This window comes from Tachyglossus aculeatus (genome assembly GCF_015852505.1).
Source record: "Tachyglossus aculeatus isolate mTacAcu1 chromosome 12 unlocalized genomic scaffold, mTacAcu1.pri SUPER_6_unloc_2, whole genome shotgun sequence".
Lineage (NCBI taxonomy): Eukaryota > Metazoa > Chordata > Mammalia > Monotremata > Tachyglossidae > Tachyglossus > Tachyglossus aculeatus.
Window position 1 is genome coordinate 6735049 of NW_024044829.1, and position 13748 is coordinate 6748796.

A 13748-nucleotide genomic window follows, 5' to 3' on the forward strand; every position below is an offset into this window, starting at 1 on the left:
ACAATGATAATAATGATAACAATGAGAGGAGATCTGCATGAATTTTGTAGTGGTTGGAAAATTGCCTAGGGACCACACAAGGATGCTTCCTCCATTAGAAAATCAACCCCTCCATTGTAACCTTGCTTTATTGGGAAAACAGACAAGAGGGAAAAGGGAAGGAATGAAGGGAAAGAAGTTGATTTCTTTTTCTTCCAAAAATTATCACTGGAAAGACATATTATTAAGCTCTGCCTTGAAAATGAAAAAATATTTTTTCTTGTTCCAAAAGGTTGTCAAGTATAATGTTGGAGAAATGGCTTGAAAAAGAAAATGAAACTAGCTTTCATACAGCTTTGGTTTTGGAAGGTTTTCATGCCTTTCTGGTCTGTTATGTTTTAATCTGTTTTTTTTTTCTGGTACCAATTTGATGTACCTAGCTTTTGCTCGGAATGAAATTGTTGTGTAAAGTAAGGAACTATTACCATTCAATTACGATTTCCACATAAAGCCAATTCCCACTACAACGTTTATGTGAGGGAATTTATGATGATATATTTATGAATTGAGCCAAATCCTCCTTCCAATATGAGAAGGAGGATTTCGAGTGGGGACAGGAGAGCAAGGAGTTCTAGCCTTAAAGGCTCATCCAAGGCATTCTGTTTTTATATTATTTCTGAGGCTTTTTTAGTCACACTGAGATGTTTCAATAATATTAGCATATGGAAAATAATTTATTTTCTCAGCTTCTTAAGGAACTCAGTATGTTTAAATGTTTCCAAAATTAAAAGTATATGTAAAGAAAGCTGTCCATTGGGGTTATTTACCTGAGATTCTATTTTTTTATGGTATTTGTTAAGTGTTGACTATGTGTCAAGCACTGTTCTAAGTGCTGGAGTAGTTACAAGTTAATCAGAACGGATACTGTCTTGGCCCACCTGGGACTCACAGTCTAAGTAGGAAGAAAAACAGGGTTTGAATATCCATTTTTCATTTGAGGAAATTGAGGCACAGATAAATTAAGTGACTTACCCAAGGTCACAAAGTGAGCAAGTAGCAGAGCCGGGATTAGGACTCAGGTCATCTGGTTTCCAGGTCCATGCTTTATCCACTAGGACTTGCTACTTTCCTTCATAAGAAGATAATGCTCTTGACATAGATTATTACTTGAAATGACCATTATGTCGATCAGCTGGGGAGTTTTATTCCCTTTGATTACATAGTCAAAATGAGACCCAGGAAAATTGTCATTCTACTAAGCTCATTTAGAAAGGGAATGATAATAATAATAATAATGGCATTTTGTTAAGCGCATATTATGTGCCAAGGCACTGTACTAAGCCCTGGGGTGGATACAAACAAATCAGGTAGGATATAGTCCCTGTCCCACATGGGACTCACAGTCCTCATCCCCATTTTGCAGATGAGGTAACAGAGGCACAGAGAAGTTAAGTGATTTTCCCATGATCACACAGCAGACAAGTGGTGGACCCGGCATTAGAACCCATGACATTCTGACTCCCAGGCTCACGCTCTATCCACTACACCAGGCTGTAGGCAGGGAATTTTTCTACAAACTCTGTTACATTGTACTCTCCCAAGTGCTCAATACAGTGCTCAGCACCCAGTAAGCACTCAATAAATATGATTGATTGATTGATTGATAGCCCCCGGTTTTACGACTTTCAATCAAGTGCAATATAAACTTCAGGTCTTCACCTCTTTGCTAACTAGAATTATTACGATAAAAATGTGAAGTTTGAAGGATATAATGAGGCATGTTTTGAAAGTATGCTTTAGATTAACCAGCTCTGAGGGTTTAGCTCTTCTACATATAGTGGATGATAAACATTCAGAACTTATGGATTCATAAAGGTGTACAGGTAGAAAATATTAGCAGGTACAAGAGGGTGTTGTCTAAATAAAAGGATGAATGATCTATGAAGAGAAAATCAGGCCTGGAAAGGGTTATAATAATGATGGCATTTATTAAGCACTTACTATGTGCAAAGCACTGTTCTAAGTGCTGGGGAGATTACAAGGTGATTAGGTTGTCCCACGGGGCCTCACAGTATTAATCCCCATTTTACAATTGAAGTAACTGAGGCACAGAGAAGTGAAGTGATTTGCCCAAAGTCACACAGCTGACAATTGGCAGACCCGGGATTTGAACCCCTGACTCCAAAGCTCATGCTCTTTCCACTGAGCCATGCAGCTTCTCCTAAATGTTGGTGCAACCCTAAACATTGAGATATTTCAATAAGAGCAAACAGCAATCATTAAATCGATAGTGTATATTGAGTGCTTTTTTGATGACATTTATTAAGCACTTAATATGTGCAAGGCACTGGGGAGGTTACAAAATGTTCAGGTTGTCCCACGGGGGGCTCACAGTCTTAATTCCCATTTTACAGATGAGGTAACTGAGAACCAGGTAAGTTAAGTGACTTGCCCAAAGTCACACAGCTGACAGTTGGTGGAGCCAGGATTTGAACCCATGACCTCTGACTCCAAAGCCCATGCTCTTTTCCACTGAGCCACGCTGCTTCTCTTGCTCCATGTAGCACTATGCACTAAGTACTAAGCACTTGGGAGAATACAATAAAATAGAGTTGGTAAGCACATTATTTGCCCACAAGGAGCTTACTATCTAGAGGGGAAGACAGGCATTCACATTATAAATAAGTAAATAATCACACAGTTCTCATTGCAGTAACTGGAGACTAGTTTCATCTACCTCACCACCAATTTCTCACCCTACTTCCTACCTCTGGCCTGGAAACTCTACCTCTTTGAATCCAGCAGATGATCCTTCTCTCACTCTCAAAGCCTTATTGAAGGCAAATCTCCTCCATGAGCCCTTCCCGAACTAGGCCCTCATTTCTTCTTCTTACACTCTCTTCTACATCACCCTTGCACTAGGATTTTCATCCTATACTAACCCCATCAGTCCCAAAGCACTTATTATCCATAATTTATTTATTTATATTACTGTATTAATGGACCCCTCTCTCAGGGTCGCACACGGAGAGTTTCCAGTACTCTACTAGTCTCGACTATAAGAGAGAGAGAGTCAAGCAGAAGCATGCCCATTCCATTCCTAGCTTGGGCAGGGGCTAGAAAGTGGAAGGCCATCAGCTACAAGTCAAATCTAAATTGTTCTGGGCAGCAGCAGCATGGGAGATAGGCGAGAGCAGAGACTCAAGTTGACTGTGTGGAAGGACGAAATGGCACCACATCTATATTTTTACCAAGAACACTCTGTGGATCCACTATCAGAACGATTCCAGATGGAGGTGGGGCAGTTTGGAAAAGATGTGTCCATGGTGTCGCTATGGGTCAGAGACGACTCGATGGTAAGACAGCGCAAGATTAATGGGCCATATCTAATGCCTCACCATGTATTTTTTCTTATTGCTTAATTCAGGGCTTTGCAAATAGGAGGTGCTTAATAAATAGTACTATTGAGTAACTTCAAAAACTTAGAAAGATGAAGAGGGGAGGAGAGGGGAAATATCGATCAGGATGGTGGGCACAAGAGAGTGAAGAATAATAAAAATAATAAGGAGAGGAAGGGATGGATCTAGAAAACTGCAGAGGAAAAAACAACAGGATATAAAGATGAACTGTATGTGAGAGGTACAAATCAGAAGAGTCATAAATGACATTGTGAGCAGGGAGAATGACAGGAAAATGAAGGTATGAAAATGAATCCCACAATCCCCAAATATGAATTATTTTGTAGCTCCTTACCCATGCTCTCGATTATAGCCAATAAAGGAGAATTCCACAGAGTACTGCAGAGAACTCTCCAACCAACTGACACACATACACGCAGACACACATATATACAGGACAGACTTCTGACTCTAAGAGACATTCCTAGTCAGGGTACATCATCATGGGGGTGATAGTTGCTATTGAGATGGGGTGACCTCTCAAAGCTCTGGAGATTTTTATCATCATGGATTTTCTTTTCAGAACTTTTGAAGAATTATAACTTCAAGATGTGAATTAGTGATATATCTCTAGAGGTGTCAGTTCTAGGCGATGTTTCATATCTTTCACTTTATTACTTTCTCCTTATCTTTAATTTATATTAATGTCTGTCTCTCCCACTGGATTATAAGCTCCTTGAGGGCAGGGATCATGTCTACTAACTCTAGTGTCCGTTCAAGAATTCCGTGTAGTGCTCTGCACATAGAAAGAGCTTGTGGGAAGATGCCCCCCATGTCAACTGGGGTCACCGACCAGAGGGCGGCTCTGGGTTCTTTAGATTGGGCAACGATGAGCCAAAGACCAGACATCGAGCCAGAGTGATTAGTTCTGCCTCTTTATTGGGTGTACTCACATAGCTGTAGCGCAGCAAGAAAGCTAAGGAGGGGTTCTGAGTACTAATCAGCAGGGCAGGCTCTACAAGGCTCAGTCTAAATGCCTACAATTAAAAATAACAGCAATGCCTCATATATGAAGGTCCCTTGAACTGGTTAGCCCTCCCCATATTCCCAGATTGTCTATCTGATTGAGACAGTTCCCGTTTCGCAACCTTGTAGTGTAGCAGTTCTGTGTCCTTGCTGTGGGTTGCTCAGGCGGAGGGAGGGGGAGAATTCACAGATAGGGCACTCTACCCACACTCCACCCCTGCCCCCTCCATATGCCCAGAGCAACCAGGAGCTGGGGACCCCAATAGTCAGGGGGGCCTACACTGTGGGTTGCTCAGGTGGAGGGAGGGTGTGAATTCACAGACAGGGCACTCTTCCAACACTCCACCCCTTTGCCCCCTCTGTATGCCTAGAACAACGTGGAGCTGGGGACCATGATAGTTCTGGTGGAGGGCCTGTGCAATTAATAGCATCCTAGCACCAAAGCTGCACAGATCATGATGCACCCTAGCACGACCCACTGGGAACAATGTCCCCTTCCAACACTCACGCACCCCACACCATGAGAACCACCCACAGCCTGTCACCATCCTTTGGTTCAGTGTTCGTATCTACAGTCCAGCTTTGGTTAGGCGGAGCATGGTGCGGTTCCAGTCTTGCTGTGTGTCCACCAGGGCTTGTCGTATCACTTTTGTGGCCTCCTCCACTTGCTCCGGCCAAACTACTGAGTCCACTAGACCCGTTGGCATGTCCCAGAGGAGGGTGTGGTGTTTATGTCGCTCCCATCTGGGGAGGTTGATACAATTACCAATGTGCAACCCTACTAAAGACATATTACAACAAACAAGCATTAAATTAGCACAGGCAGCACTAACACTATAATTAAAATTGTTATATGTTCTCTGCACATCCAACAGAATTTCCCATTACCCAAAAACCAGTAGTCTCCATTTTCCACACCACTGATGGGAATTGGCCAACTGTCCTGTACGATCTCATGTCCCCTGGGGTCCCATGGGCAGAACCGATCCCTCTTTACTTGGGTACACCCAGAAGGGGAGAAGGGCTCCCATTGATTCCTGGACCCATTCCACCATCCCCACCTCTCTCCCAGGGGGACCAACCCCTTGCCATCCTGCGCTATCCCTAATCCCACTAGGGTAGTGGTTCACAGGGGCAGTTTGCCCACCGGGTGACATACCCTCAGCTTACAGTAATGGGTGCTACGCCCACCATATAGTACCTGAATGGTCGGCCATGTGACAGAGGCTGGATACAGGTGAGCCAGGCTTGGGGGCCACTGTGCTTGGCTTACTTCTTCTGTTAGGGTGGTGAGATATGATAGCAGCCCTAACTGATTCTGAATGCAGGCATCTGACCAGGCGATGTTTCGGCCCACCAGGCCAGCTCCCCTGTGAGTATACCCACTCACATCTTCAGAATTCCAGTTGGCAGTGCCATTCTTCTCCACCCTCCGGCATCCTGGAACATTCCAGCGTTAATTAGCTGCTGGATCTGCCTTTCATATTGGAGGTCTCGGCCTCAGGCACCCCTAGGCCTGGATGTCGGCTTGTTTCCATACTCCTAGCATGCTGCCGACCCACCCAGTGTTGTCTCTCTTCCATCGTCCGGGGGCCCTTACTGGCTACCGGTCCCCTACATACCAGGCCCATTGTTGCCGGAGCTGGACCAGGGCAGTGGAGCAGTTTGGGTGATGGGTATCCACCCACCAAGGTTCGAACGACCTGGAGATTGCCTTGGTAGTCCATCGAGTGTGGATGAACAGGCAAGCCCCTTCCAGGGTGGCTTCCCATAGCTTCAGCATATGGCAGAGCACCTGCACGGTGGTGTTGAATACTGTCACAGTCTCCCAGGGCCCATTGCATTCTCTGGCTGTGATTACAGTGGCAGGTAACTGTCATCCTTTAGGGGTGATGTCCCACCACACATTGGTTCTGCCGGTCAACTGTGCTGGAATGGTGGTGTCACGTTCCAGCAGGGTAAGGGCCGCGGAATGTCATGTTGGGCGGCCCATTCCTTGACCTTGTGCCCCATAAAGTGTGTCCCCTGATCAGAATCTATGTAGGCCGACAAGCCGTCCCGCCCCCATCACCTGGAGCCCTTGTATAGTAGCTACCTGCATTGCTGCTGCCAATGGGTAGGTGAACACCACTCCCATCTGAGTATCCACCACGGTGAGCACGTATCTCTTTCCCTGGCTTAGGGGCAGGGGTCCTCTTTTGGCCATAGGGCCACAAATTCTTTTTCATACAATGTTTACAATCCTGCAAGAATTCACGTACCTCCTTGTGGGTTCCTTCCCACCCCGGTCTGTGGAGAGCTAGATACGTGTCATCCACGCTGCTATGAGCTAGTGCCTCATGTACCCCCTGGATGGCGTTGGTGGGCCGTGCCTCCCGCCCTTGTGTGAGCCCACCTGCCTCCTCGTTTCCGGGGGTCCCCGGTGAGCTGGCACATGGTACACGGTGAAGGGGGCCTCCCGAGCTCTTAATATTCGGGCAATGTCACACCACATCTCTTTTTCCATACCTTGCCCCGTGCTACCATCCACCCCTTGGCTTCCCACACCCCCATCAATGGGGCTAGGCTGCTTTATACAGCCCACACGAGTCGGTTTCCAAGGCATCTACATCAGGTTGCGGGGATAGGAGCATCCATACCACCCTGAGTTCAGCCCATTGGCTGGACTAATGAACCCCTTTTTCCCAGAGGATGGTATCCATGGGCAGGTGGACTGCAACTGCAGCCCACATAATCGGGTTCCCTTTGGCTGACACATTAGTGTGCCATGTCCCAGCTGGCAGTTCCCCCTCCCCCTTCTCCACAGGCCAGTTCTCACAAATTGGTACTGAGGGAATCGAGGGAGGGGATCCTGGGTTCTCAAGTGTCACCACCCCCAATACATACTCGGGCACTGCCGTGATGAGTGCCTGATAGGTGGTGGGGGCCATCTGGCACACACCCAATCAGAGGGTGGTTCTCATGGCAGAGGTGCTGTGCCCTCCAAACCCTTCTATCCACATCCAGGGGCCCATGAATTTCCTGGGGTCCCCATGTATACGGGTGACTTACACACTGGTGTCAATCAATCAATCAATCAATCAATCAATCGTATTTATTGAGCGCTTACTATGTGCAGAGCACTGTACTAAGCGCTTGGGAAGTACAAATTGGCAACACATAGAGACAGTCCCTACCCAACAGTGGGCTCACAGTCTAAAAGGGGGAGACAGAGAACAGAACCAAACATACTAACAAAATAAAATAAATAGGATAGAAATGTACAAGTAAAATAAATAAATAAATAGAGTAAATAGAGTAATAAATATGTACAACCATATATACATATATACAGGTGCTGTGGGGAAGGGAAGGAGGTAAGATGGGGGGATGGAGAGGGGGACGAGGGGGAGAGGAAGGAAGGGGCTCAGTCTGGGAAGGCCTCCTGGAGGAGGTGAGCTCTCAGCAGGGCCTTGAAGGGAGGAAGAGAGCTAGCTTGGCGGAGGGGCAGAGGGAGGGCATTCCAGGCCCGGGGGATGACGTGGGCCGGGGGTCGACGGCGGGACAGGCGAGAACGAGGCACAGTGAGGAGATTAGCGGTGGAGGAGCGGAGGTTGCGGGCTGGGCAGTAGAAGGAGAGAAGGGAGGTGAGGTAGGAGGGGGCGAGGTGATGGAGAGCCTTGAAGCCCAGGGTGAGGAGTTTCTGCCTGATGCGCAGATTGATTGGTAGCCACTGGAGATTTTTGAGGAGGGGAGTAATATGCCCAGAGCGTTTCTGGACAAAGATAATCCGGGCAGCAGCATGAAGTATGGACTGAAGTGGAGAGAGACACGAGGATGGGAGATCAGAGAGAAGGCTGGTGCAGTAGTCCAGACGGGATAGGATGAGAGCTTGAATGAGCAGGGTAGCAGTTTGGATGGAGAGGAAAGGGCGGATCTTGGCAATGTTGCGGAGCTGAGACCGGCAGGTTTTGGTGACGGCTTGGATGTGAGGGGTGAATGAGAGAGCGGAGTCGAGGATGACACCAAGGTTGCGGGCTTGCGAGACGGGAAGGATGGTAGTGCCGTCAACAGAGATGGGAAAGTCAGGGAGAGGACAAGGTTTGGGAGGGAAGACAAGGAGCTCAGTCTTCGACATGTTGAGCTTTAGGAGGTGGGCGGACATCCAGATGGAGATGTCCTGAAGGCAGGAGGAGATGCGAGCCTGGAGGGAGGGGGAGAGAGCAGGGGCAGAGATGTAGATCTGGGTGTCATCAGCGTAGAGATGATAGTTGAAGCCGTGGGAGCGAATGAGGTCCACTAAGGCAAAGGTGAACTGAATATTTTGGGGGACCCAGCAAACGGTCAGGGTAACGTATGGCCTCTGATCCCCTCTGATTTACCTAACCCAAAGGGAGAGGCCTTGGCTACTTCCCTACGTCTGGTCTCTCCATTCGTTCAGGTCCGGGTACAGTGGTGCAGAAGGCACCACCTGGGGCTGAGTGAACGGGCCTCCTTTGTTTGCGCCCACTGACACTTTCGGTGCTTCAGCTATGGGTTTGCCTTCCCCTGTGGTATACCTCTGATCCTTAGGTAGTTTTCTCCACAGGGCCAAAAGCACGGTGTTTGACTGTTTATCAATCTCTTCTCATTTGATCCTGGCCCCTATTAAATCTCTCCACGTTTGGGATCGGGATACCCTCTGTTTCGCTTCTTCCAGAGTGATGGGTTTTGTTGGAGCCACCCCTCGAATCCTGCTACGCTTTGGATTCAGCCCCTCCAGATCCCCCAAAGCCAGTACAAGATGTATGACAGGCTTGGCCATCTTCTCCACAACCAGGGATAGCAACACTCCCTCTATGTTAGGGGATGCCAACTTGAGGAGCTTACTGCGCATCCCGGAATTCAAGACTGCTGCATTGGGGCTATAATCTCCTGCAGCACATATTTACTGTTTCATTCCCAACCTTCTCAATAATGTGCATGCCCCTTCTATATCCACCCAATCTTCTGGTTCAGCGGGTAGCTTGTCTGGGATGGTCCAGGTGTCTTTTCTGGTGGCCATTGCCCAATCCTTCAGGGAGTAGTTACCCATGTTGACCTGACCCACCTTCAACCACTGTCTGACTTGGAGGGTAACTGAAACTCCAGTTAATTTAATCCCGTCACCCTCCTGGTCCCAGCATCGGACCATCCGAGACAGCAGCATTTCTCGAGGCTGCTGATGGTATTGCTTGTGGACCCCATCAATTCTTCCGGGGCATAATCCCTTACAGCGATACGGTCCCTAGGTTCGGGGTCCCCTATCCCTTCAGGGCTGAGGGTACTTTTAGTTTAGTTTAGTTCCCTCGATGTCTTCTTCTATGATGTTTTTCATTTCTTCCTCACCCCATTCTTGTCTGGGTGCCAGGCTTCCGGGTCCCAGTTGGTGCCCACTATAAGTGTCCATACCCTGGGGTGGCACAACGGGCGCCCCTTCAGTTTTGCTAGTCTACACCTCAAGGTAACCCCCTTCTCGACTGCTTCTTCGGCGGTCTTATTTGTCGTTTGTAGGAGTCCTGCATAAGGCTCTTTTGACTCCTGGTTCTCGCGAACTGCCTTTCCAGCTTCTCGGGCCGTACTTTTACTTTCCAGCCGCATATTCATTTCATTTTGGCATGCCACCAGCAGCAGCCATCATAGATTCGCAACGGCTCTCCTCTCTGATTTTGACATCTTATGGATTTCCAGGGCTTATAGAGTGTCCTCTATGCCCTTCGGGGTCTCCACTAGAGCACCCCACTCCTGGGGAGGGCCAGCCATATCAATCGCTTCAGCTATGTCCGATCACATCCCCGAGTTCCGCTCTGAGTTCTGCTCTGATTTTGACATCTTATGTATGTTCAGGGCTCATAGAGCGTCCTCTATGCCCTCTGAGGTCTCCACTAGAGCACCCCATTCCCGGGGGCGGGGAGGGCGGCCATATCCAGCATTTCAGCTACACCTGTCCCGAGTTCCACCCCGGGATCTGAGATACCAGGCATCCTGGCTCTTTTTTACCCATGTCTGGGGTTTGGGGCATTGACACACAATCCTGCCAACTATGCCAATTGTGGGGTGATGCCCCCAAGTCAGCTGGGGTCGCTGACCAGAGGGAGGCTCCGTGCTTTTTAGATTGGGTAATGATGAGCCAAAGACCAGACTTCGAGCCAGAGTAATCAGTTCTGCCTCTTTATTGGGTGTACTCACATAGCTGTAGCACAGCAAGCAAGCTAAGGAGGGGTTCCGAGTACTAATCAGAAGGTCAGTCTCTGCAAGGCTCAGTCTAAATGCCTACAACTAAAAATAGCGGCAATGCCTCAAATACGAATGCTCCTTGAACCGGTTAGCCCTTCCCGTATTCCCAGGTTGTCTATCTGATTGGGATAGTTCCTGTTGCACAACCTTGTAGTGTAGCAGTTCTGTGTCCTTGCTGTGGGTTTTTCAGGCGGAGGGAGGGGGAGAATTCACGGGCAGTGTACTCTTCCCACAGAGCTCAATTCATTCATTCATTCATTCATTCATTCATTCATTCAATCAAATTTATTGAGCGCTTACTGTGTGAAGAGCACTGTACTAAGCGCTTGGGAAGTACAAATGGATATTATCAATCAATCAGTCCCGTTTATTGAGTGCTTACTCTGTACTAAGGCCTGGGAGAGTATTATGGATTGATTGTTCAGTTGGCTACGTTCAGGTGTGTGAAAAATAGGTTAGGGAGGATTACTGTACATTGTTCCCGAATGATGTCAATAAGTCATATTGCATGTCATCACTTCCTGCCATGTGATCCTAGAGAAGGCGGGGGTTATTCGACTCACTAGTGTGGTCAAACATCTGAAGCCAAACCCGATCATATAGAATACCTGCCAGAAGCAATCCTTGTCAACAGAAACTATCTATGTGCCTGTGTACCTAGAGGAAGAGCAAGAGCCCTGGCCTAGTGGTCTGAGGAGGCAGACTTGAGTTGTCACTTCCCCTTGCTGGGGCTTCTGGTCTCTGAAAAGAGGTGTGGGTTTAAATCCTATTTCCGACATTTCTCCCTCTCTTGAATGCAAGCTCACTGTGGATGTTTCAGTTTCGATGTCATATTGTATTCTCCCAAGCACTCCAAGTGCTCTTCCAAGCATGCAGTAAGTGCTCAATAAATATGATGGATTAATTGATTGATTCAGACATGAATAGCAAAGCCTTTTTTATGCTTATGGTTACAGAATCCCATGTTATCTATGACTGTGTAGACAAAAACTCTCCATCTAATGGCAAATATGATTCCGTCCTTTTGGTCTAGGAATATCCATCATTCATTTTTAAGCTTTGTGCGCAATTTACCATCCTGGTGATTTGCAAATCATCCTGGTGATTTGTTCAGTGAATGTAGCAAATGTCAAATGGAGATCCCAGAAGGGATGAGAATGCTGAATTCTGATCTCTCATAGATGGCTGTGAATGAAAGTTGAACAGGATGTTGCCATTGCAGAAGCCAGATTTCAGAATAAGTTAAACTCATGCTGAAGAGCATTAACATGCCATTTGCCTTACTGTTTTCATGCTTGAAATGATGAGGGGAAGCAGAGCGCTGTGACTGACTTCATTCTCCTGAGTTTTTCCAACTTTCCCAAACAGCAGTTTCTTCTGTTTGTGGTGTTTTCAATCATTGACTTAATTATCTTGGTTTAAACATGGTCATTGTCTTCATCATTGCCCTGGAACAGACTTTTCACATTCCTATGCATTTATTCCTGAGGATCTTGTCCATCTCAGAAACTTGTTAGAGTGGAACGATCGTCCCCAAAATGCTTGTGATTCTTTCAGTGGATCACAAAACCATTTCGTTTGGTGGCTGTGCGGTGCAAATGTATTTCATTCTATTCCTAGGGGTTACGGAATGCTTTCTCCTAAGCAAAATGGCCTATGATTGCTATGTGGCCATCTGTAAACCCCTGCATTACCCCGTCCTTGTGAGTAAAGCAGTTGTCACCAAGCTCACAGTGGGTTTTGTAATTTCCGGATCAGTTATTGCCATGATTCAAACCCCTTGGATATTTAGCTTTCTGTTTTATGACCACAATAAAATGAATCACCTGTCTGTGAAACTCCCCCGGTACTGGAGCTCGTGTCTGGAGACATCTTCCTCTTTGAAATCTATGCCTGTATAGGCACCATTTCAGTGGTTATGCTTCCTTTCCTGATGATACTTCTGTCCTACACTTGCATCCTCTACACTATTCTGAAAATGTCTTCAACAGCCGGAAGACAAAAAGCCTTCTTCACCTGTGCTTGTCATCTGACTTCTGTGACACTATTCTACGGCCTAGCTAATCTCACCTACTTGCAACCAAAGGTCAGTTACAAAGGCGAGTTACAAAGGCCAGAGAGCAAGGAATTGCTCTCTCTGGCACATGTTCTCCTCACACCTCTGCTAAACCCTCTCATTTACAATTTGAGAAACAGTGAGATGAAAGGTGCACTGAAGAAAATATTGAGAAGAAAACTGTGTTCCCCCAAATTGTAGACATTTTCATAGTTTTCCATAGAAAATGCCTTTTTGCAGAATGTGGGGGGTCTACTGTGAGGTAGAGATGGAAAGTTCAGTTGGCATTGCTTAGCCTTAAATGTGAATGGGTAAACACATGCGATTAATTCCACATTGTAAATTCAAACTTACAACAAAGCTCTATAAGAATATTTTTGGTAATATTGCTAGGTTTATAAATTTACATTTCAATAGATGGAGGTGAAAAAGATTGTTTAACCTTCCTGAATGAGGACTCATGATCAGGGAGTTGGAGCAGGAGGGAAAGGGTAATGAACTTGAGTTAGCGATTAAAGCTGTCTGAAGCTTTTTCTTTCTTGGCATTCAGCAGACCATATTTGAAGTTTCTGTTAATCATCAGGCCATAATTAGCAGCCATATTTGGTTTTAAGATCTAAGTACTACTCTCATCACTGATATTCCATCCATCTCTCTCACCTCATCCAATCCTTCCCTGACTTCCCCTTACATCTCAAGGCAGAAATCCAGTCTTCAGGGTAGGATTCGTGTTGCAGTTTGGCCTAAGGAATCCACTCTGTCAATCCTGCTATTCTTATAATGCAGTAGGATTTTTAAAGCTGGTCAGAGTTTAAAGATGGGAGGTACTTTTAGGATCCAGGTCTGTAGCCCTGGGATTATCTCCTGCGGTGTTCTGGGGGAACAAACTGATTCTTCCAAGTCCTAGGATTGGGTCTTAGTCCCCAGATCACCTGTGTGTACCAGCACCCACAAATCCCCCCTCTCTCTTTCTGCCATTACCTCATCTCTGATCCCCTGCCTCTCTTCCTCTCTAGAGACCAGGTTCTTGGCGAGATGGACACCTATACCATGAG

At 46.7% G+C, this 13748-nt stretch overlaps 1 pseudogene; it reads left to right on the forward strand.

Annotated features, from left to right (window-relative positions):
- Positions 1-10179: 10179 nt before the first annotated feature.
- LOC119921305 lies at positions 10180-12894 on the forward strand (annotated as a pseudogene).
- Positions 12895-13748: the final 854 nt, after the last annotated feature.